General features: G+C 34.6%; 1 protein-coding gene and 1 long non-coding RNA gene across 2 annotated transcripts in view; both read left to right on the top strand.

Annotated features, from left to right (window-relative positions):
* The window catches only part of LOC123869478 (zinc finger protein 177-like), a 96,754-nt gene that overhangs the window by 19,288 nt on the left and 52,124 nt on the right, over nt 1–25,342 (top strand). The gene's annotated exons all lie outside the window — the stretch shown is intronic.
* LOC123869480 lies at nt 10,076–23,470 on the top strand. Its single transcript, XR_006796901.1, has 3 exons — nt 10,076–10,211; nt 10,713–10,723; nt 23,461–23,470. It is a non-coding gene; the product is annotated as an uncharacterized LOC123869480 (long non-coding RNA).

Here is a 25,342-nt window from a genome sequence, read left to right as displayed (position 1 = left end):
TATATCAGTTATAAGAAACTAGACGATGCCCGTGACTTCGTCGGCGCTGATATAGGCTTTCTTTAAAATCCCGTGGGAACTCTTTGATTGACCTCTCCATGCCTATACCTTTTTAACCCCCGACCCAAAAAGAGGGGTGTTATAAGTTTGACGTGTGTATCTGTGTATCTGACTGTGGCACCGTAGCTCCTAAACGAATGAACCGATTTTAATTTAGTTTTTTTAGCCAAATCAGTTCAGTCAATGTGGCATAAAAGATTAGCAAAATTTCTCACATCACACTTCACACTATCACACTTCACACTAATATTATAAAAGAGAAAGTTTGTATGTGTGTGTGTGTGTGTGTGTATGTTTGTTACTCCTTCACGCAAAAACCACTAGACGGATTTGACTGAAATTTGGAATGGAGATAGATAATATCCTGGATTAGCACATAGGCTACTTTTTATCCCGGAAAATCAAAGAGTTCCCAGTTTCGAAAAACCTAAATCCACGCGGACGAAGTCGCGGGTATCGGCTAGTTTACTATATTAATATTAGGATTAGGGTGATTTAATTAAGTATAACGGCTTATTCAGACAGACCTTTCAGATCGCACTTTATTTCGAAATTTATTTACATAAAGACAAATGTATCACAGGCTGCGGGGTCTGGACTAGTTAGCTACATGGAGTTATGTTCGCGGTGTTATCGTGACGGCTTTGCAATAAAATATAATTATTTACACGGAACCAATTGGCTGAAAGGCCTTGTGATTTGTAATGCCGGTTGCAGATATGGTGAATAAAGGTGAGCTGAGTTAACATAATGACAACCGTGCCAGAAGCGGGTTTTAACTGAATCGCCCCACCAAATTACTACATTTTATTAACCCCCGACCCATAAAGAGGGGTGTTACTTACACACACGTCAAACTTATAACACCTCTCTTTTTGGGTCACGTGTATTTGTCTGTGGCATCGTGGCTCTTAAGCTAATGAACCAATTTTAATTTAGTTTTTTTTTTTGTTTGAAAGGTGGCTTGATCGAGAGTGTTCTTAGCTATAATTCAGGAAAGTCGGTTCAGCCGTTTGAAAGTTATCAGATCTTTTCTAGTTACTGTAACCTTCACTTTTCGGGGGTGTTATAAATTTTTAATTTACACTTGTTTGCATTCAGCCTCCGTTTCAGGGAATGCAGGGTTTTAATCCCGGGCAAAAATTTCGAACTTTTCCGAGTACTTACGAGCTAAGTTACCTATAACATAATGACAACCTTGCCAGAAGCCGTTTGCCAGAACTACGCGTGTTTTGTGTCGTCATCTGTTTGTGTTTACAACCACTAAATTGGCTGTTAGACCTTGTAATTTGCAGCTTGAGCTGACTGTAACAATCGTGTCAGAAGTGGTTTTTAACTGAATCGCAGATGTTTTCAATGATTTATATTTTACCAAATTACTACATTTTATCTACATTCAGCCTCCCAATCAGGGAATCCAGGGTTCAATCCGGACAAGGACTTACTTTTCCGAGTAAGAGCTGAGTATAACATAATGACAACCGTGCCAGTAGCGGTTTGCCAGAATTGAAACGTACGCGTGTTTTGGTCGTCATGTGTTTGTGTTTAGAACCATGATTTGTAATGCCGGCTGTATCTGCGTACAGTGAATAAATGTGAGCTGAGTTAACATGCTAACTGCCGGTCAGAAGCGGTTTTTAACTAAATCGCACGCGTTTACTGTATCACCTGGTATATCACATGGTTCAACTGTGAAGAAAAATATTGTGAGAAAACCTGCATGTTTGAGAGTTCAATAATGTTCTCGAAGGTGTGTGAACTCTATCTATTAATAATGTAATGTAGTTGGTGGTGGTAGACATTGGTGAACAATTGTTCTCATTTTTGTAAAAGTAGTCATTTGTGGTTTATTATAGACACGTTTTCTGAGCTGATTTGCTGCAGTTATTAGACAGTGCTGGGTAATAATATTATGATATAGCTAAACAAATCAGAAAGAGTGTTAAAATAGGTTGTATATCTAGGAGTTTCAAAATACACAACATTTACCAGCCGCGTTTGTTAGTTAAGTCTGAACTACCTTTATATTTCTCAGCTGATTGCGATGCGGCATAAAAGGGTAATCTTGATGGTGTTTCAGCCTGCGTTAGAAAGTATGTTTGGCTTGTGAACATAACTTATTGGTGTACCTACCTGCTTGCGATTGATTCATTTTGTCTTCAAGTGGGTGTAAATATATTGACGATACATATACTTAAATTTTACGTCCAAGAAAGTTAACGACATGTATCTTAGACCAAATTACTAGAAAAATGAAATTAGATAGAGAAAGTGAGGTATTTATAATATATTATGTATTATGTATAGGTACTTATATATATATTCTAAATACCGGAATTTCTGTGGGTGGGTAAAAAACAAATAGGTAAATTCCCCAAAAATAACACGCCTTCTGATACCTATCTTGACTATTTGATGACGTGAATTTAAAAAAATTAGAAGAATTCGAATTGCAAGTTTATTTTAAATAATAAGCATTCATTACAGTACTTTGTAAATACCTATATTATATTAATTTGTAATAAATCAACTTCATTAGAAAAAAATTAACATTCTGAACGTCAACAGTAACCAAAGGTACCTACCTACGAGGTTTCTGTCACTCTAATGTCGATATTATTGTAATATTAATTTTATCGATATTTAGGTAAATATACCCAGATAAGCAGACCAAAAGTTTTGTCTAGATATATTATATAATATACATACAGAAAACCAGCTATAAATAATTAAAAGGCTATACTCAACAGGGACACCTTTACAACAGAACCTTCTATAAAAAAACTATTGAAAAAACGCTCCATCCAATGGATCATTAGCGAAATTGCATCAAAACCATAAAAACAACTATCGGACCGGTGCAAATTGTTATAAAACCATTGGAATATGAAAAAAATATATACCTGCTCTTATTTTATTCGAGATACTTTTATCAATGGGAATGAATTGACATGTGGTTTGAGGTTTTTTAGGAAAAAATTATGCGATATAATTTGGGCATGTCAATGAACCTTTTTTTGTTTTCCTTTTTTAATGGAAAAGGTCACAAGGTGATAATTTATAATCAATTAGGAATAACATGCTGCATATATTTTTTGCGAGTTTTATGATACCTATTACTTTTTCATTCATTCTAGCTTTAAAGATTAGACTTATTGGCGCTCAAGTGGTCCTAATCAAGCCATTATTAAAAAATAAATTAAAAAAAGTGACTGTTCTGCCATATTGAGCTTTTTTTTTCAAAAAAATATGACCAATGTCACTCGGGATAATATAAGGATTCTAACGATACACCATACATCCAATGGAATAAATAAACTCGCATCCTACCTATATGTACTTTGTACATGTAGCCTGAAAACATTTTACTCCTTTTTTTGGGCAATCGTGTTAAAAATGTGCATTATAGTATGTAGAGTCTAAAAAATGCAATTTAAAATTCAAAATATTTTTGTTCAATTAGACTTTTACAAATACTTTTGAATGATCAAGTGCAAGGCATTCTGAACCAGTGGTAGACACTGGTTCAGAATGTCTTTCCTACTAAGAAGAACCAGCAAGAAACTCGGCGGTTGCTCTTTTCAAAGATTTGATACACAATGTTGTGCGATGTTTAAAAGTAAATAATTGAAGTCCCGAGCATTGCTGGAGCGTGCTGCAGGTCAAATCCGCGCTGTTTTATCATTTAAGTAGGTACATAAACTTCGATTGTATAATATGCTTTTCTCAGGAGCATAGTTTGAATCGATTTTTTTAACTTGTGTAAAGGCAAGTCCAAAATTGTTAACATTAATCTAGTTAATACTATCTATATTATCTCAGTACACAGAAAACTGTCGTAGACACTTTCCTTCTACAAATTAAGTAATACCTATCTGTTTAATCTTTCAATCGTGTATGGCCGTGATCATTTTTCCATACAAATACATACAAATACAAATTAATATACATTAAATTGATATTTGTTTATTTTTACTCCTCTTAAAAGTAATTTATATTCGATATCTTTCTTGGATGTGCCGTTTCAAACTTTTTTGCTTTAATTATAATTAATTTATTAATGTTACTTGTTCGTCGACCTTTATGAGAAATAAATTTTATAGGCACATTTTGCTAACTGCTATTTAATATTATTTTAATGTAACCGGTCATAATATTATATTGCTTTCCACTATTTTAATACCATATCGATATCATGGGAATAGAAAAGCTATGGGAGGCGAACCGTGTCGCTCACGTTACGATCACGAGGATATAGTGTGACAAATACCTACATTGGATAAGCGAGGTTCTGTGTTGCGGGGAAAAGTTTGGGAAGAACGGAATTCTATTTACTAGACGATGCCCGCGACTTCGCCCGCGTGGATTTAGGTTTTTTTAAATCCCGCGGGAACTCTTTGATTTTCCGGGATAAAAAGTAGCCTATGTGCTAATCCAGGATATTATCTATCTCCATTCTCAATTTCAGCCAAATCCGTGAAGGAGTAACAAACATACACACACACACACACACACACATACAAACTTTCGCCTTTATAATATTATTATCAATTATCAACTACTAACTTATGCCCGCGTCTTCGTCCGCGTGGACGTTGTTGTAGAGGTTGAATTGTCAAAAATCCTTTCTTAGTGGATAATGTCTGCTATCTTAGTATCTCTGGATGCCAAATTTTGGCCCGATCCGTGTAGTAATTTGAGCTCTGCGTTGATAGATCAGTCAGTCTCCTTTTCTTTTTAGCCCCCGACCCAAAAAGAGAGGTGTTATAAGTTTGACGCGTGTATCTGTCTGTGGCATCGTAGCTCCTAAACTAATGAACCGATTTTAATTTAGTTTTTTTTTGTTTGAAAGGTGGCTTGATTGAAAGTGTTCTTAGCTATAATCCAAGAAAATCGGTTCAGCCGTTTGAAAGTTATCAGCTCTTTTCTAGTTACTGTGACCTTCACTTGTCGGGGTGTTATAAATTTTTAATTTACACTTATACTTACATGTTTTGTATTGGTCATACTATTTAGTGTCGTTCTGTTTATCTTGTATTCCACCAATAAAAATTATTATTATAATGCCAATTAATTTTAATCTTCGCATTCAGACATCAACAGTGCCTTCATCATCGTAGGTACCTTCTCGGTGAAAGATTCCTTGAGAGATCCTCGTCCACGGTTAATCTTCTAAACTAAGGTAAGATAGCCGGCAAAAAGGCACCTAGACGTCAAAAAGTCCAGCCGCACATTTTCAGATACAATCGCATCGCTTGACTGCAATCTCACCTGGTGGTAAATTTTATTTTTATTTTTATTTTATTTTATTCGACTAACCTACAACTTTTATACATAAAATATTTACAAAGATATAATTGTTTATAGCTAAAAAGATACATAGTATAAACGTTAATAAAAGGCTAGTACAAAAGATTTAAATACAATGATATTTTAAAAGGTTAGTAGGTAGTAAAGTGGGGTAAGTTGCAATAATGAATATCAATATTAAATTAACACGTTACATCGTTAAATCTCTTACAAACTAATTAACTCCCTTACGCAGGGAGGCAATGACGTTACGACGAAAGCAGGTCGTCGTAGAATTAAAAATGTTGAGTTGCCGATGTTTGTGATGAAGCATATTAAATTGATGACAAATGCGATTGATGAAGGAGTGCTGCGCAAAAACAGTGCGGCAGGGCTTAGTTGGAAATACGTTATAAGTGCAAGTTTTTCGTTTAGGGATTTTACAATTCACACCTATTTTTGATAATAGAGAGGTATCAGTTTTATGATTGATGATTTTATGCAGTAGCATTGTATCAAGTAGCATACGTCGAATGCACAGGGAATCGAGCCCGAAATACTTCAACTTGTCCTCATAAGAGGAATGAACAAGCTTTCTGTTGAATTTGAATAGAAGTTTTCGTAAAAATGATCATGCAATCTATGTTGGAAGTGGGCTAACCTGGAGTATAGCAGTTTTTATAAAACCCATGCCTCTTTGGTATGATATTTGATAGGTAGCAATGTCTTATAGCACAAGTAAAGGAAAAAACCGAAAAAATTGGTTCCACCACAAAAAAAAAAAAATTAAATTTGTGTTCCCGAAATAATTAGTTTAGGTTCTAAATCAAATCAAGATGGCCCAGTCCGTCATTACACTTGCAAATTTTACTGTATTTGTTTGAAATTTCTTGTATGAGGGTGCGGAACCCTTCGTGTGTGAGTTCGAATCGCACTTGGCCGGTTTTTTTTTTGTATCTTTTACTATTCCAAAAAAGTCACACAAGACATTAATATCGGCCTTTAACACTCTGTTTCTCACAGTCATTTCGATCGTTAACCTAATTGTTGACATCTTACAATATTGTACCGAAGCAAAAACCTGATTTTAAATCGTTCACCAAATTCACACTGATTATGCTAATTCGAGAAAGGACAGGACGTCCGTCTAGTGGTGACGTTATGAAATCAGTTTAAATGCTATGAGAATCCAATATAAACCGTACGATTATATCTCACGTTTCGGATATGGTTTTTATAGAAAACGGAAATATTAACTGTATATTGCTGTATGAATAAATAATTTATTAAGTATTAAAATTATTTCTGTATCATTATCGATTTGTTTTTTTTTAATAAATTGTCATGTCAAGTGTCAGGAATGAAGTGTAGGTAGGTACTTCATAATTAATGTAATAACTAAAGCCCTAGAAAAGTGTTGAGTGAAAAAATCCATTGCTATAATATTATCTACCTACCGGTTTAATACTTAAGTATTATAATTGCAAAAAGTCTGTCTGTTTCAGGCTCATCACGGATTTTGACGTTTGGTACAGGGATAGCATCCAGGAGAAAAAGGAAGGATGAAGTCGCTAGTAACTTCTTCGTTTTAATATTAGATGCTTAGTTATGAATTTAAAAGCTCTACGAAAAAGCTCTCTTAACAATTCCTTCTATTTAGGTACTTAAATAGAATAGAAGTGAGAAAAACCTTGTAAATACTAAAGTACTTAAGTAAGTAAGTACACCATTAGGTATTATATACATCTATACTAATCTATACTAATAAATAAAATTGGAGTGTCTGTCTGTAATTTCGAAATAACTACCTACCGCATATTAAGGTCGTATGGTTATTTGAACGATACTATAACTGAATCACACGTTTTTAAAATTTTTGTCTGTCTGTCTGTCTGTCTGTCTGTCTGTTTGAAAAGGCTAATCTTGGGAACGGCTTAACCGATTTTGACGGGATTTTCACAGACAAGTAGAGAATTGACCAGGGAGTAACATAGGCTACTTTTTTAACCGACTTTCAAAAAGGGAGTTGTGTTTTTCTACCTATGTACACCGAAATCTCCGAGATTTCTGAACCGATTTGCGTCAATTTTTTTTTAATCGATAGAGGAACTGCGACATTGTTTCATAAAAAATTTGGAGTCCAACTCCTCAATCCTGATGCTGCAGGGGATCTGACCAATCCACGCGGGCGAAGCTGCGGGCATCAGCTAGTACAAAATAAGATTAATCTGTACATATTAAAAATGTACGCACAGATATCTAATGACTATAAAAATCAAATTACATAAACGAGATCTCACGATCAACTTTCATCATTATCCCCTTAAATCGTTAACTCTAATCCATTTCGCATTCAACGCAATAAATAAATAGACAAAAACGATTATTCAAAAAAATCATAATTAGATTTATAGTGTTGCTATTGTAAATTGACGCAGATTTATTCAAATGTAGTCGTCTAATTGTGAAATGGGTGTTTATAATGTAACGATTTGATATTCGACGTGAGCCTATACATCATTTTGTATCTCCTTCGAAAAAATTATGGATGCAGTTCTTTTAAATTGTTCCGAGACTAATGCTTTCTGACACCGGATTGCACGATTAACCTTTCATTTCAAACGCGTAATGAATGTCGAATGACCTGAGTGATTCAATGTTTGTTTGATGGATAGTTGGTAATGCTTATAAAATTTGTCGTGACTGCAGCTTGATGGGTAGTGGGAAAGCGCTATGGTGATTTGTTGTGATTATATTAAAAGCATAGTTCAAATGGTAACACCCGAGTATGGGAGGTCAAACGCATTAGCCACCTAGCGGGACTGGGGCATGTATACTTTATTAATCAAACTCGATTTTATAGTTCAGTGATCGAGAAAAGTCTGGGAACGAGTTTTGGTACTGACGTTTTCGCGGTCACTAATTAGGCTGACTTTTGGCGTGAGAATTTCTAGATACTATGCATGTGGAATTATAAACTTTACTGTGTACCTAGGTAAAAGATGATTAATTGTATTTGTAAATTGCACTTTTAAAACTGTACTAGATAATATAATGACTAAATATTATCAAGTTGAGTAAATTCTTCAGAGGAAAAAAAGCTTCTGAAGTAGAAACTGAAACCGGAATAGCGAAATGACGTAGGTTTTTTAATTCAACGGATTCAATGGATTATTAATTTTAATCCTAGAACAATAATAATTAAAATTGGTTGGTAAGGAAATGGGAATATTATCTAAATGGTACCTATTTAATACTAGCCGATGATGATTTAGGTTTTTCGAAATCCTGTGGGAACTCTTTGATTTTCCTGGATATAAAGTAGCCTATGTGCTAATCCAGGATAATGTCTTGCTTGTCTATCTCCATTCTAAATTTCAGCCAAATCCGTCTAGTAGTTTTTGCGTGAAGGAGTAACAAACATACACACACACACACACATACACCCAAACTTTCGCCTTTATAATATTAGTGTGAAGTGTGATGTGATAATGTGATGCTTATATTCGTCAAAGAAAAAAAGATGAACTGTAAGAAAGCACATTTTCATAACGTGTGTGACATAGAATTTCAAAAAGCATGTTAACAAAACTAGGGTAAGTATATAAAAAGCATTTTTCATCAATATTACCTCCTCACTTCCTAAACACAACAAAAACGAGTTTATTTGACGTATTTTGACGATAGTTTGATAGATGTGGGATTTTTGTACGGTACCGTAACGTTGAATTGGAGATAAATCTTAATTTATCATTAAACAGTTTTAACTCAATTAGCATTTTAAATTTAAATTTTACGATAAATTAAATAACTTTATTCGAAACGTTTTAAGTTCTAACTTTTGATCACTTTTGTTTTAAAGTTTTAAGTAGAACAGTTTTAAACGGATTGTCAACAGTTTTAACTTAATTACTTAACATCCTAAATTTAAACTCTACGACAAAAGCTTTGTTTAAAACTTATTAGTAAACTCTTAATCATTAAGTAGGTATTCATTGTTTTAAAGTTTTATCTGTAGATAAGAGTTTTAAGTTAATTATCGTAATATTTATTACGTAATATAGATAATATTATATACATTTGGTAGCAATACTGAAAAGTCTTTTAAAAAATCACTTAAAGTTATTATATTAGATATTTAATTATTTATGCTTATATTAAAATTTGTCTAATGGTTAAATTATGTACGATTATTTGCACCCAATCTGCTCAAAGTCATCAAAGATCAACCGAGACGCTCTAGCAAATTAATTAAGCTTTAGCAAATTTAATGAACCGCTCCAAATTGATTTTTATGAGACCCGAAAGGCGACAAAACAAACACGCTCCTAGAGACAAGAGTTCGAACTTGTAGAGAATTAAATTAATTTTATAGATCAATCAATCGCGGTATAATAAAGAAATGCGGAATCACGTTTGAGTTCTATTAATCATTAGTTTTGCTAATTGAAAAGTTTACTTAAAGATATTTATATCCATAAATAATTACAAAAAATTGCTGCCAAAATTGACAAGACAGAACTTTCGTAGATATCTTTCTAGCCAATTTTGCCAACAAAAGTATTTGACTTTACTTTGTTTTATATTAAACTTTACCGATAAAATTACCTATTAATTAAAGGTACCTAGGTTATTTGTATATTTGATTGGGCCAAAATCATCTTATAAACACTAGCTGATTTGCGCGACTTCGAAAGGCGATAAAACACGCAAAAAGAGCTTACATCTCTGTGATAGGTACTCCAAGCTTTCTAACGAGCCAGTTATTTTGGGATCGTCCACAAGTCGAACAACCCGCCTTTGGATCCGATCAAATGGCAGGAGTTGGTACTGGGGGGTGCTCCGGCCCAAAGGGGTGAGCAGTACTCCATATTATGTGGAGTACTGCTCACACTCCACTCTTACAAGTATGTTTAAAATATGGCACATTATGCTTACAAGCATGTTGTTCTCCTGGGCGGCAGCATACTCACATTAACATTTATCAAAACTTTTTATAATAATGAAATCGTAGTTAGCCACTCATTCTTTGAGGTGTCCGAACTTTATTCCTCACCAGTTTATATAAGGTAAGTACCTTATGCAAATACATACCTCTGAAATTGCGGGGAACTTTTTACATGACTAAAAATGTAAGTCGGTAAGACCATCCGAAATGTTGGCATGCCCACCTTTATAAGGAAACGGAGCCTATTTTCACACGCATGCTCTCAGTGTTAAAGGCTATAAAAGGCGGTACATTTCAATACAACACCCGTTCCTACATGCATCGGGTTAAATTGGTTTATGTTTATTTATCACGGGCGAATTTTTGTGTAATGTTATACCTTATTTAAATTCGGCTAAAATAAAGGTGCAGACAGACTAGTATACTGTCGTACGCTGCGTACGTAGTGCGACGATCGACCAATCAGAGCACATCTCACATGCCAGAGCGCCACAACTTATGACGTAATTTGACGTACTTTTTTAATTAAATCGATAATTTATAAGTGTAAATTAAAAATTTATAACACCCCCGACACGTGAAGGTTACAGTAACTAGAAAAGAACTGATAACTTTCAAACGGCTGAACCGATTTTCTTGGATTATAGCTAAGAACACTCTCGATCAAGCCAAGCCACCTTTCAAACAAAAAAACTAAATTAAAATCGGTTCATTAGTTAAGGAGCTACGATGCCACAGACAGATACACAGATACACAGATATACACGCGTCAAACTTATAACACCCCTCTTTTTGGGTCGGGGGTTAAAAATGGTAGCAAATAAAAAACTAACAGCGGACGTGAATTTAACGAATTTTGGAAGACCCTCTACTTAATAATTCCTAAGAAATAATTCATTTTGATATAATGCATCATCTCAGTTATCTTCAAGAGAGATAGGGTACTTTATTTAGGTAATTAAAATTTTAATCATTTCAGTATATATTATAGTTTCCAAGCAAAATGTATAGAAGTTGCACTGTTTTAATTGGTATATAAATCACTAATATTGAAGCATTACGCGTTGCGGCGTTATAGGAGGCAATTTATACATAATTGCCTGCAGTTGACGCAACTTTATGGTAAAACGCTTTACAGGCTATTCCTTACCGCCGTAACTGTAAAGTACCTACATCTTTAGTAATATATTCATGGGTATTGATAATAATTAAAAACATACAACTCATAGGTAATTATTATAAAACTAGCTTATACCCGCATCGTCTGCATGGACTACACAAATGCCAAACTCCTATTTTACCCCCTTAAGAGGGGTCTCTTCGTCACTCTCTCCATACAAACTCTCTCATTGGAATACTAACCAATCATACTCAATGGAATTTTATAGAAACGTTCCGGGAACTAATATCTATGCCTGTGGTTTTCCAGATTTCCGTTAAAATATTCTGTTTCAAAGTTACGCAGTCTTAAAAATTCACATACAAATCTTTGAGCTCCTGTAATTTTAAAACTACATATTTTTAGAAAAATCTAAAATACCACAGGCACAAATATTAGTTTCTAGAATATAATGTAGCTGCAAAATTTCATAGATTTTGATTGTTTGATATTCAAATGAAATTGGGGCTACGATTGTATGGAGTAAGTGACGAATAGAGCCCTGTTAAAATGTGTTTAAAAATCCCGTGATAAAAAGTCGCTCTCCAGGTCTTTAGCGAATATTCCTGAAAAAATCAGGACGATTCGTTGCTCCGTTGCGGTGTGATTTAAGAACAAACCAACAAACAAACACACTTCCCAATTTATAATATGGTTAGTGCTACAAAAAAGGACTACCTAAAAAGAAAACTAACAAGTATCTGATTCAATTAAAGTTTACCCACGGCACCAACTAGCAAGTGAATCACATTACCAGTAGTGGGTTCGATTACCGGGGCGTTATTTACGGGCCGGAGCGTCACGAGCGGACGCCAGAGTTACTACTTCTTTGCTGCAATTTTATTGCTCCAGTTTAGTTTCTATTTCCTTTTTGGTTTTTAAGCTATTCAAATATTTTTTGTACCTCAGATTTTTTTGTAGAGCTCCCTCCAAGACCTCCAAGAGTAGTACCTACCTAAGTAGGTATTCCATAGTCATACTTACTAATAATATATGCGAAAGTTTGTCTGACTGCGCACTACCATTTCCGGATCATCCGTACAACTTTTCTCCTTTAGTGCAGAGATAAAAAAAGACAAAAAATATACTCTTATTGCTGCATTGCTATGAGCTTGTTATATTATCATAAGATCTACTTGAAGATCTTATGATATAACAAGCTCTTTCGAAAAGTTTTACTCGTATCACTATAAGACTATGACCCTATTCAAATAAAACTCTGTCGAAAGAAACCAACTAGAAATTTTGTAGTTCAATCGACCAGCAGGTCAACAAAGTAGAAGTAAAGAAAATACCAATGTTGTTGCACTAATCAATGCCCACGAACCGCCTACATGTCTGCCTGTTAGAAAAAATACACGCAAACAATCAACCGCAGACAGCAGACGTTCCTAAACAAGTTACATAAACCCGTTGCCTCCATATGACCTAGACCATGATCTAGAATCAGCGCATCCTTCCCACAAGCCAGTAACTTCATCTTCGAGTGCCACCGCAAACACGAATGGGCGCTCATATTTCACAATACTACTTGACATTCAGTAGATTTTTTTATATTTATGTTGTTGTCAAAGTTTTATGAGCTATCTGGTTGAAGTGTCTAGAATCTAGATACCTAGTAAAAAGTTGCAATCCAGGTTTGTACGTGTATTCACTTAAACATCTACTGTATTTTCATTTGATTTAGATTCTTACATAATTCCCTGGGAACTCTATAAACTCTAGGAAAGATCCTATGTCCGTTTCAAGTATACTAGCTAGCTGTTTGACTTTTCGTCAAAATCAAATAAGCGGTTGGGTTGTGAAAAGGTAATCAATAGAGAGACACACTTTGGCCTCTTCTTGATTACATATAAATAGTGCAAGATAAGAAATGAAGTAAATAATGGTGGTGTCGTAAAAAAATTTTGCTGCATCTCTTCTGACGGAGCAATGATCAACTGAGTACAGTGGGCTAATAAGTGCGAGAAACTGAGTCTGATTTGAAGATTCTAATTCGGTATTAAACATTAGTTAATTAAAATGATTTTTCAAATTAATAAGTGGATTTATTTCAAATAAATAAATGAAACATGAAGAGAAAATATTTTTTTTTAACTGTACACCATCGAATTAATTTATATAACACATAAGAACTACCTAAGCTTTCTGCTTTTATCATAAACCTCCTCAAAATCTCCTACTGCCTCTTAGACCATAAGTACTTACACGTTTTGTAAAATACCGTGAATTAATAATTTTACATAACGACCAGATCATACTATAAAACGTATACGCCGATAACGATTACGTCCCTCACAAAATGCAAGATTCATATGCAATACAATTTCCATAGATATTGGTTGAGATACAGTTAAAAAACCGCCCGCGCCCATGTTACACTTTGTTTTAATGGACTGAACCCGGCCACGAACTGGTTTCAGTATATTTGCAACTTCACTCCCATATGAGTTGTGATTGAGTAGTACCTACCTACTAAATAATTTAAAACGAGGTCTGGTTTCTTAAAACTAAGTTTTGTTCCATATTCAGAAACAGTAGATAAATCAGCGAAGACCACAAAAACGATATCCTTACCCAATATTATAAACGCGAAAGTTTGTATGTAATGGTATGGATGAATGTTTTTTACTTTTTTACGCAAAAACTACTGGACGGATTTGACGGAATGGAGATCCCTGGAGTATCCCGGAAAATCAATGAGTTCCCACGGGATTTTTAAAAACCTATATCCACGAGAATGAAGTTGCGAACATCAGCTTGTATGTAATATAATAAAATGCATCTTTGTCATAATAATTATAAGTCTGAGGATATCCGTAAAAATTCAAAATAACTTTTAATAATTTATTTAACCAAAAATATTTTTATTTCAATAATAATTAAAGAGATTTTTTTTAAAGAGATTCCTTTTGGAGATCGTGCTTCTAACCATTATCTTCTAATTTTCCAACTACTTCCTGTTTTTAACTTTTCGGGTTCCATCAGTTTCGAATTATTCTTCGAAACATTCGCTTGTAATTTATTCTCTTATTTAGTTAAGAGAATAAATTCTATTCTACAATCTTCACTTTTGACTGGCATCCGTGCAGTTATGATACAGTACATAAGGTAAACATACATAATATGTATGTTACTCACTGATATTTGCCATGCTAAAATCTTTTGGTCTATATATCTGTTATATTAATTCTCTGAGGATACATACCTTCTCATTGTAGATTTTAGTCTTCTTTACATACTTATTATAACAACGTACGACTGTTCGTCTATGGATCATTCCTCAAATTTCTATCCGGTAGGTATTATGCGTTAGAATCAAATAAATACTATTTATCACCAACTTTCGTTTAGCTTTTTAATTGAATAGTAACTTTCATATATATCATAAGCAATGCGACCAACCTCAATATAAAGGGAAGTTGTGTTTCCCAAATGGCTTGTAATGTGCTTAGTTAATGATTCATTAGCTGGCTTCCATCACGGTTCAGCACTTAATGTCACCAAATTGTCGGTCTTTCTAAGTTCTCACGTCGTTGAATTTATTAGGCGGGTTTGGCAATGGTGGACAGGTAGGCTTCCTGTTTTGAGCTCAGCTTTCGGATTAATTATGGATTTATTTTTATTCAAGCTAATGCCCGCGACTTTGTCCGCTGGATTACACTCATTTCACTAATCCCTATTTACCTACACACTTAGGAGTTGAATTTTCTTCTAGAATATGTCTGCAAAATTTCATGGACTTTGGTTGCTTAATATTCAAATGTAATTGGAACTACGTTTGTACGAAGCGAGTGACGGAGAGACCCCTCTTAAAGGGAGAACTTAGGTAAAAAGCCGCAAGATTCGAAGCTAAAGTTTATTACCCGTAGAGTCCTTTACATTTTAATGACACACATTAAGCTTATTTTATGATTCTATCAGTAAAATTTTAAGTAGCAAATAATTAACTTTTCGAATCGGAGATGTTATCAAAATATTTACAGCCACTAATCATTTTGGGGACCAATTTTAGAGTCTAATCTGTCACATTCATTATGCCTAGTGTTTATTGCATTTGGATGCATAATTTATTCGGTACATTCGGAGACACAAGTGACTTGTGTACTTTATTTAGGTACTTAGGACCAATTATTATTCGTCTTGGTTAATCGACAAATTATGTTCAGCTGTTGACAGTTTTTACAATAGAAATCTGTCAAAATGGCATATTTATTCCTCAGTTTAACAATATTTGGCGACTGAAAAATCAGCCCTAAGTAAAATTTTTCAATACTCAAAATAGTCTTTACTTATTACTGGCCAATTTTTCAATGGCCAAATATAATGTTTAACTGAAAAATGAACCTTTTGACAGGTTTTATAATAAATATCTTCTTCAATATTTGTCGGTTAAAGTTAGTTTTCCCGACTGAAATTTCCCTTAAAACAGTTTTATTTTTTAACTTATACATTTAAATTGTTTTACATACTTGTAATCAAGAAAATATATTATTTTAATAACAAAATAATTCTAAGTAACCTTTGAAGTAGTGTCTACGCCTGTCTAGCAATAATTTTGAACTCATCACGTATGCCAGTCTAAATAAATAACGAATAAAAACTAATAAATAATGTAAAAAAGTTTCTAATAGGCAATACTTGTTTGTTAATCTTTTCATCACGCTCATTTTAATCTATAACCTTACTATAATTTATTGTCTATCATCATTATCAAACATTAATAAAAATATTATAATTTAAAAAGCTCATTATCAATTTATTCTAAACCAGTGTTGAAGCCATCTTATTTACTTCATATACTTATATACTGCTTTGAGCTTAATTGAATTAATATTATAATCATTAACAGAAATTCGTATAATTATTCGATTTTTCTCAACGACAGTAGTGTTCCTATCAATGTTATTTGTTGTCTCCCATTAATGTACAGTCGGGAGCATTTCTAATTCAAATCGGTAGCCTAATCGGTTGTTAATTTGTTAGATCCGAGACTGAAAGCGCCGCTTTTGGAAATTTATGGCTTCATTTTCAACTTGTTTTTTTATTATTATATCTATCTTTTACTTTATCAATACTTTTGTTGAACACAGAGTTAATGTGTATCTACGTAAATTTTTTTTTAACGACTTTATATGATATAAAAAATTCTAAATAATGATATAGAAATAACATTGGAAAAGTAAAAATGAGCAGAAAACCACGGGTGAAAACATTTTTAAAGAAATCTGGAAACCCAGAAATTAACTTTACACACACCTACACCATATTCAAATACACACACTTAAATATCATCATCACCATCATAATCAAATGATAGACGTCCACGATGCCCAAAGCTGGACATAGATCTCTCGTAGGGACCTCCACACGCCATGGTCATTGCGTCGCCTGAATCCAGCGGCTCCCTCATTGATTTTAGAGCCTTTGTTTATTCTGAGGGTTCCCTGCAACTCGTTTAATGTCGTCTGTCCACCTTCCAATGCTGTGCTTTCCGGTGTATGGTCGCCATTCTACCTTTGGGGTCCAAAGTTTATCGGTTTTTCGAACTATGTGCCCTGCCCATTGTAACTTCAACTTCGCAACCCGTGGGTTTATCTGGTCCTCCTTCGATAAATCTTAATTTTTATCATCTACATAAAGGAAATGGACCCCAATCCTTTGCAAGGGAACCCTAAAATCTTCTATTTGTATTTCACCGACACTCTTTTACGGTACAGATAAAGTTGTCTAAGAGGTTTTATTATTAGGCATTGCTATTTATTGCTTGCGCTTCCTCTAAAGTTCCCTTGATTTAGTTTTAATTAGGAGTAACTTAACCGAATGGAACTCTTAAACAAGATGACCAGCTTAATTGGTATTTTTAATGTTGATTTATGGTGGCATAGTCAATAAAATATTTTAAACGATTTAATACTTTTTTAATGAGAGCTCTTACGTGATATCTGAAATAGGTACCACTAGATCATTTTTTTAAATCACTAGGTATAGGCAGACGCTTGACCGCAATCGCACCTGATGGAAAGTGATAATATGGCCTGAGATAGTACGCGTTTGCGTAGAAGATGCCTATTCACTCTTGTTTTGAAGATGTCCGGATTGTAATTGGTAGGAAACACTGATCGCGAAAGAGTAGGTATACCTTCTTACCGAACTTTAGCCATGCGTATAAGGAATGAAGACCTAAAGCGTTTTTTGTGTGTAGATGGAGACGACGTAAGGATGGAAATTCGCGACGTCTTACGATATTGTAGAAAAAAATTAAGATTTTTCTCATTTTTTTTTCATTTTTTCATTGTAGAAAAAAGGAAAAGGGGAGGACACAATCAAAAAGCTCCTGAGCACACTCATTGAAACATTCTATTTAACACCGTTAAGCCGGCAACCTTGCGGCGGTGATCCAGACTCTTGATGTTTTGCCAGTGGAGGAGAATCTTGAGTCCATGAGTCGACAATCAATGGTATTTAGAGCCAACAAGTACTTAGTTGGTACTTGGTAGAAGTGACTCAGCAGTACCTACTCCATGCACGACGACAAATAAATACCAAAAATGGTAATCAGTTGGCGAAGCATTGCTAGACCTAAGAATGCTAAGTTTTTTGGCGGCAGTCTTAGCTATTTAAGCTTTAACTATATATTATTCGAAGGAACTATAACTTATTTTATAGGTAAACCTAGAATTAAGAGACTATAATAACAAAAGTGATGGTGGTCTTAAGTAAATTGCAGCTGAGAGCTGAAAATTAAATAAAGCAAACTAAAATTAAGCCTACTTTACACCAAGCGAGTTGCTAGCGTAGATCTTCGATACCACTAAGTAAAATCGAACGAGAAAAGGTTTGATCCTCCTTTATAAGAAACCACAAGTTTATATCGAAATAATCTGCCAAAGCTGGCAAATCTATATGATTCATTGTGCAGTATGCAATATGTACCACCCGCCCTCCCACTACTAAAGAAGCAGGAAAAGCAATACACGCAACCAACACACAACACTATACAAATCTAGTAGAACACAATGTACTTATATTATATTTCACTCCGACACCAAAGAATCCTCTGGAGATGTAAACTCCATAATGTATAATTGCAAAGTCACTTTCCGAATTTTATAGTGATTTTTTCCATCACCTGTAATTGAACTTGTGGTTCCCTGTAGGTATGTACTTCATAGACTTCATAATATGAAAAGAGGAACCGCCAAGTTTCTTACCGATTCTGCCCGGTAAGAAAGGCATTCCGAACCAGTGTTCGATGCATTTGATGATCAAAAATATTTACGCATACTTAAAAGCAGAGGCGGCTCGTGAAAATTTTCCATGGGTGTTCACAAAAAAAAATACCTTACCTTCTAAATACTCAGTTTGCTAGGTCGCTTCTTTACTTTAATTGATTGCTGCCCTAAAATAATAGTTTAAACTCTAAATCAGTTGATGATTTAGAGTTCCTGTTTCAATCCATACCTACAGGTTCACCACTACCGCCTAGCGCTGGGGGTGGCAGATCCAAACACCACAAGACACGGGGCACGGGTGAATAATTTGTTAGAGTATCTTTATAACCACACCACCACAGTGTATTAAATTTTAATAATTTTAATTGTTCAGATTTAAAAACACGCGTGTAGCTTTTTGTGTTAATTCAACTGCAGGCCGTGGTGGCCACCAGCTCATGTGTCTTTAGTTGGAAACGTCTCTCTAAAGTCACTTTTTTTTTCATAAAAAAACACATATTAAGTAATATTTTAACAAGTAACAACTCATATAACGCACATATTTTTTTTAAATTATTAAAAGCTCTCTAATTATAATCCGCCTTCGCGCGCAAAGTGACTATGAGGTCAGAGGTGATACGACGCCGGCGACGATTCAGTTTCACGAATGTTTGTTTACATAGAATCGGCAACGTCGCATTTTTGACCACTCTGCTTGACATGATCCCTGAGGATTGTTTTTAATTTCTAAGCTGCGAACTCTACGAGCTGGCAACGTAGCGCGGAGCGGCGCACCATATTTAGCTAATTTTTCATACAAAATCTTTTGTTTCACGTGTCGGAGCTTGCCGAGGTTTCCCTTTCGCACTCCTTGAGTTCGGTACTGTTGGTTGTATGGAGATTTCTTTCATAGGAGCGATATTGCTAGCGCTCCCACTCAGCTGTAGTCAGTGCAAACACAAGTTTGCCTAGTTAAATGCGTACTAATTATTTATTATTTATAGTATATTAGGTAGGTATGTACGTGAAATAATGTGTCACGATAACCAACAAAGTACAAATAATAATATTGAGTAAACACACATTTTTCTATAATTTTTGTGGGGGTTCACTGCACCAGCGCACCTTAGGATGAGCCGCCTGTGCTTAAAAGTTTAATTGAATAAAAAATATTTTTATTTTATTAATCGGCAAAGTAACGTCTACTTCCATCCAACATTTGATCCTCCTTGTCAAGTCACTCTGAGATGAGTATGTATGGTTTTGTCCACATTATTTATCTATGAGGGATTTATAGACAGAGCACTTGACCGGTCACTCGGATGATGTAAACTATCCATTAGGAATCGCAGAGTCAAGAGCGGTTTTGTATAATAAAGATCATTATGGACAGTAAAGCTTTATTATCTTAATCTATTGTTCCTTAAACTTAATGACAGACGTTCTGCTATAATTTGAATGTTTCATTAATAAAACTCGGTTAAATAAATGAAACGAAAGTACGGTTGTGAACAAAAATTTCGTTCTGGCTTAGTGTTTTCTGGCTTTGACACATAAGTTTATCTCTAATACAGTCTAAACACCATCAAATAATAGTAAAATTATCTTCCAATTTTCATGAAGGCTTGATCGTACAAACTTGATCATGTGGGCATGACCCATGAGCATACATTATACAAACTGCCTATTGGATCAAGCTTCAAACTATTATGCAAATTGGACGATATACTTAATGGTGCGTGGGAGCAATAAAACAGAATAAAACATCCATACTTCCACATCCATACTAAGCATAATATAAATGCAAAAGTGTATCTATCCGTCTGTTTGTCTGCTACGTTTTCGCGGCCCATATTCTGTTTATCCGATTTCGATGATATTTGGTACAGAGAGCATACGTTCCTATAACTGATATAGGCTACTTTTTGTCCCGGGAAGTCAAAAAATCCTAAAAGGTTAAAAAAATCTAAATGCACGTGGATAAAGTCGCACTGTCTCTAGTAGTACTATGGGACTATTATTTTATTCTGTGGTAGTCTTGTTCTAAGGAAAATTTTCAATTTGGTATGGACAACTATTTTTTTTTTCAACAAAAACCCTAAACAAGTCATCGCGTTCAATCTAATCCTTTATCTAATCTCAGATTACATCGACGCTTATCATTATTATCTGTAGCTTGTAAAAAATGCCATCATAAAATAATTCTCTCACACCTTATCCGTTCAAATTATTTCCACGACATGTAATTTCTAAAATTAAAACAACGTCACTCGCCCCGAGGTAATGAACATATGTAGACAAGTCTTGGATTTGCTCATTAATAAGGTCGAGCACAAACAACCGACTTTAATAGATTCGATTCGACAAATGTGACATTGATTACTAGGCTTGTATTACTTCACCACTAACGTCTTATGAGAAAATTGCTCCTATTAAAATAACACCTAGTTAAACAAGTCACACATTTTATTGGTCATTCTGTTATCCACGAGTCTCAAACTTAACAACAGGAAATCTTAGAAAAAGAATGACGCCTTTTCATCCGTCAGCTGTTTATTTCAGAAATCGGGCCGTTAAAAATCGGTAGTCTGCGTAACATTTAAACCCGACAAAGAATCTGTATCGGATAACGGTAAAATCCGGAATGCTAATACCTTGTACTAAGCAATACTCATTTATCTCAACTAAAACATAGGTAACTGGTGCGTGCTTTAATCCGATAGATAATCTTTATGTACTCTCTTAATTATAACCGAGTCGATACGAATTGAAATTGATTGCTGGCGATTAATTTCTCGGTAAGAAAAAAAAGGTTTGCTACGTGGCCAGAGGGTACGCTTTTGTGATCGTAATTTTGTAGGTGACTGTACGATTGATGGACGACTATCTGGCATAAGAGTGGACAAAGCTTTGTCTCAGGTTCCGTTCCTCATACGAGAATAACAAGCGGAGCGGGATATGCAAATTGTATGCACACTATTCTATGCTTTTCGATTACACTATTCGAAGTCTGCCAATCTGCACTAGGCCAGCATGACAGACTATGTTCAACCCCTTCTAATTCTGATAGGAGACTGCTTAGTAGAGATGATAGGTCGATAATAATGATCCTTAAATGGGATCCCTGAAACGATAGCTTGATCAAATGAACTAAAGGTCAAAACAACATCTTACTGCTCCATATGTTCCTAAATTTATAAGGTAACTAGATTACATAAAATACTTGGGCACTCAAAGCAAAAGCAACTAATAAAATAATGTTCTTAATCGTGTTCTCTATATGAAGCCGACTGAATGAACTTATCAGTGCTCGTAATATTGATTAATTTGACAGTCAGTCGCTCAGTGTAACGGTAAGTTCACTAACTAATTACTTTTCAAATTTCCGTAACATCAGTCAAACCAGTAATGCATATACTCGTATACCATCTAAGGGCTTTCGACAGAGACTAGACAGTGCGTTTAAAAGAAGTAAGATCGATTACGCACTCATCCGATCCTAGTCCGTGAAAATAATATCTTTCTGTCATCCGGATTCAAATCGGATGTCTGACGTACATTTATTATGTCAAAGATGTCCACTGCATGGATTTGGATCAGAGATCGGATCTGTGCGTTAGCAATATCGGAATTCGGTCCGAGTTTTTTATACCCGTATTTTCACGGACTCGGATTGGATGAGTGCGTAATCGCTCTTACGCTTTCCATAGAAACATAATTTGGTTCATATTTAAATTATATTAACAAATCAAACTCATTTTTTTTGTTGAGAGGTTCTATAAAGAAAGATTTGTGTCTGTAGTTTTTCAGATTTCTATAAAATGTGTGGTTTTGAAAGTTTGAACAGAACTTTGAGCCGATGTAACTTAACTTCCGTAAAACTACATATTTTTACGAAAATATGAAAAAAAAACATGGACGCAGATATTTCTTTATAAGACTTGCCACAAAATTTCATTGAGTTCGATTGGTTAATATTCACATGAGAACCAAACTAGGTATGTTTTTATGATGATGAAAACACTAGGGAGCGCGCTAGAGTTGCTCTATTGGGGCACCGTCCACCCATGTGGAGATCATAAGAGATCTCAGAGCCCCCCAATATGCGCTGAGGATGGCCACAGAGTAGGTTTTAGTAGGTAGAACTCCTGCATAACCCAGGTCGTTGGATATCTTTAGAAAATTCCCCCCATAAAGAAAAAAAGGGTTAATCTCTTAATGGCACAACATCAGGTTTGTAGGCAGCCTTACGCACTCGCATCGTATAGCATAATTGATCAGACGTGGTGGATAAATTAAGCCTTTTTATATCTTGTCGCAACGAGCCCAGAACGTGTTTTTGTGTTTACTTGTCGTGCAATAAACTTCTTAATTGAATTCCATGGAGTCCATGTGATTTGTTTTTTCCAAATGTATTTATTGGATGTTAGAATAGAACTAATTGGAGTAATAGACGGTTGTAAATAGATTATTTTTATAAGGCTTCAATTTTTGGGCCGTTTGTGTAAGCTCGCTTTCCTTTTAATTTTATTATACGGGGAAAGGCAATTAGTGAGTTAGGTAATGTTCTGTAGAGAGAAAATATAACTAAACAACAAATTAATTGATTTTATAGATTAGCTTATAAATATATTTCATTACACAAAAAAACAGTGATAGCCTAGTGGTTAAGGCAGTTATCCGACTGACAATGATTAGCGAGAAACGAATTGGGTTCAAAACTAGAAATGAGTTAGCGAACTAAGAGAAACGAGTGTGTAGTTTGAATAGTTTTCTCGCTGGGCTATGAGCGAATATGTAAGTGCGATGAGCGAGTACATTCGAATTACAGCTAATCCTTATTGTGTTTTGACCGCCAAGATAGCGGCACTAAGATAGTTTTTCTTTGGTAGTTCTTGTCAATGCGACATTGGTTCTATAAAATACAACCTGGACATTTTTAGTCAATATATTTTAAAGATACAATTGAGTGCAAAATCTCGTGCAGTATCAGTTTTACCTTTTCGTTCCAGGCTAAACAAGTAATATTGTAGGCACTTTATTATTGCTAGACTTTTGGGCTGTGTTCGACGTCGGTTCTTATTTTAATGGATATTGTACTCCAGTCTACCAACATAAGGTATAGCGATATAAAGTGTAGAATACATAAGTGCTATGTTGTCAACGTTAGGCCGCAGATACACCTGTAAGTTTTACTTACGCAAATAACTTACATGATTAACTTGTGACAAACATTTATCTTAGTAAAGTTGACAATTAAATACGTAAGCTACTTACGTGAGTAAAACTTACAGATGTAATCGCGGCCTAACATAATATTGTACAAACTAAACATCCTTTTGTTTTTTGTTAATATTGTCGTCATTTATGTAAAGAATAGGTACGTACATTGATAATATCTAAAACATTGATGTAAGTAAGTAATCTTATTCTTATAATTTCGCTTATCATCAAAGCAAAACAATTTCACAATCAATTTTTCTAAATGTTACTTAGTGTTCACCTAATATCTAAAATTACAAAAAGATATTTTTTACTCAGCTTAAAATATTTTTTTAAAAGCATAGGTACCTACCATACCTTCCATAGATGATTAGTAACTTTCATAACTTTGGTTGTGGTACTAGTAGTGCTATTAATTGAGTTTTATTTTTGAAACGTGCTCTAAAGTAGTCATCAAAATAAAAGTGATTTGTTATTATAAATCAGAGGATGACTTTCACTGTGTTTTATGTTTGTAAACGAATTAGATCCGCTACTATTAATCAGATTATTACTCATTCCAAAACGGCACCTATTATTTGAGATGAAAGTTTAAAGAATTAACGTATTCAACCATCGCCTAGAGCCATACGAACGCATCAATGGAGTTACGAGAGTAAAATAAAGGTGGTTTTAGAATTGTGACTCAATATTATACTTTTTGTCTACGTCTAAGTTTATTCGAAATGTAATATGCTTTTTAATGAATGTCGTTTTTGAGGAATGTCGTGGATATGATTGAAAAGAGCAACCGCCGAGTTTCTTGCTGGTTCTTCTCGGTAGGAACGGCATTCCGAACCAGTGGTAAATTATTTGACGATTCAAAAGCACTTGTAAAAGTCTATTTGATTAAAAATTTATTCTATTCTATGCTGGGAAGTGAGTTTGGGGTGGAGAGCCTACGAGGAGAAAATGAAGTGGCTGATAGTAATCTAAAAATACATAAAAGGCGTCAGACCGCGGCAGTAGGTAGATAGGTACGAATATGTAAGTATACTGAGGGTAGTTCAACAAGGCAGGAACATTATTGCTTCGAAAGAGGAAAGGGTTTAGCCGGTAGAAGTCCAGCACTGTCTGATTCGCATGCCCAAGAGGATTTCCCCTCCTATGGAAAAAACTGGTCAAGTACAAGTTGGTCTCGGGTATGAAGGGTTCCGTACCATCGTAATAAATCAATTTCACAGGCAGGTAGAGAAGGTTACACGGTATTTTTAAGAATCTAATTCCTTACGTATGAAGTCGTGGACAAAAGCTAGTAGATAAGGCAGGATAGAACATAAATTAAGACTTCCGTAAAAATTGAGCGTACGTATTATTCGATATTATTAATAGCGTTCGATACTCTTTACTCTTATCTTTTGATCATAATTTATGACGAAGTGTAGATACGCCTTAACGTTAATACGGATC

Source organism: Maniola jurtina, chromosome 11 (genome assembly GCF_905333055.1).
Source record: "Maniola jurtina chromosome 11, ilManJurt1.1, whole genome shotgun sequence".
NCBI classification, from domain to species: Eukaryota; Metazoa; Arthropoda; class Insecta; order Lepidoptera; family Nymphalidae; genus Maniola; species Maniola jurtina.
This window is presented reverse-complemented; position numbering and strand designations above follow the sequence as displayed.